Raw genomic sequence first — 1570 nt, 5'->3', positions numbered from 1 at the left:
GGAGGGCAGGATGGAAAGATTGAACGAAAGAGAGGAACGAGTCAAGATGTTCGCGGGAGAGAGAGGTGGCACCGATACAGTCGTCGATATACCGACCGTATAGTTCGGGAGTGGGACCAGTGAAACTGGAGGATATTTGGGCCTCAACATAACCAACGAAGAGGTTCGCGTAGTTGGGGCCCATTCTCGTCCCCATGGCCACTCCCGATTTTTGCTGGTAGATATCTCCCGCGAACGAGAAGCAGTTGAGAGATAGGACAAGTTCGGCCAGATAGCTTTAGAGAGTTCAGGAACTCAGCTGGAAAAACTACAGCCTGGTCCTGATCAATATCCGGGCAACAGCTTCAAGAGATCCCAGTTGATTTTGTTGACAGCATCATTATGTGGAGCTAAGATGGCTCGCTCACAGATCATTAGCAGTTGGTACCATCTCACAACAGACTTTCTGCCCCGCCCCCAGACCTTGGATGATGATAACTTTCAGAAAAATGAATACTTTTAATGACATTTTCGACAAATATGTGTTATATCATGTAGATTCCGAATATATAAAATTGGAGGGGGTGTTTTAGGAGGGGATAGAGAGGATTTTCGGAAAATTCACTGGATTCCACGTCAATTCGTCTTAAATTTCAGGGCAATGGATATTTTTGAATGAAATTGTTTATAAATATACCTCGGACTATGTACATTCCAAGCATATAGAATTTTGGGGGAAAACAATTGGGGGTTATTTTTGTGAACTGTTCCCCACTGGGAGGTGGGGTTCAGAACAAGTTGTCCATATTTGTTTCAGTTTCTCCGTTTTGTGTGTTTGTGCATCCGTATATAACCCTTAACCCTAGTCGTAAAATTTCGGGGAAAATTGTAAAGTTAAGGAGGGGTGTATTAAAGAGTCTAAGAGTAGATTTTTTTTTTGCATATTCTCCGTTGGAGACAAGGTCGGAATCCAAAGGAGAAAAAGCACAAAGGGTGGCATCCTTATTCTCAGTGTCCTCACACACACATATATAATGCATATATAAACACACATATATAAATATATAGTTCAAACGGGGAATTATTCCATTCAATATCATGTTTATTATAGAGATTATGTAACAAATTATACTTTATCTACGGATGCACAAACCCACAAAACAGAGAAAATGTAACAAATATGGACTACTTGTTCCGAAACACTCCCGAGTGGGGAACAGTTCTCAAAGATAACCCCCAACTGTCTTTCCCTGCCAACAAATTCCTGTATACTCGGAATCTACATAGTCCAAAGCATCTTTGTAGACAATTTCATTAAAAAATATCCATTTTCCTGAAAGTTAAGCGAATTGGACTCCGGTGAAATTTCCGAAAATCAACCCCCAATCCTCCTAAAAAACTTTCCCCTCAAAATTTTGTATATTTGGAATCTACATGATACAACACATATTCGTAGAAAATTACATTAAAAAATATCCATTATGATCATCCAAAATCGGTGGAGGTGGGGCAGAAATCTGTAGTTATGCTCTGTTGACAATCAATCAATTAAATGAAATCTCCTTATGAAACTTCTCACTCACTCACTCAC

This window comes from Octopus bimaculoides, chromosome 4, assembly GCF_001194135.2.
Source record: "Octopus bimaculoides isolate UCB-OBI-ISO-001 chromosome 4, ASM119413v2, whole genome shotgun sequence".
Taxonomy (NCBI): Eukaryota; Metazoa; Mollusca; class Cephalopoda; order Octopoda; family Octopodidae; genus Octopus; species Octopus bimaculoides.
This window is presented reverse-complemented; position numbering follows the sequence as displayed.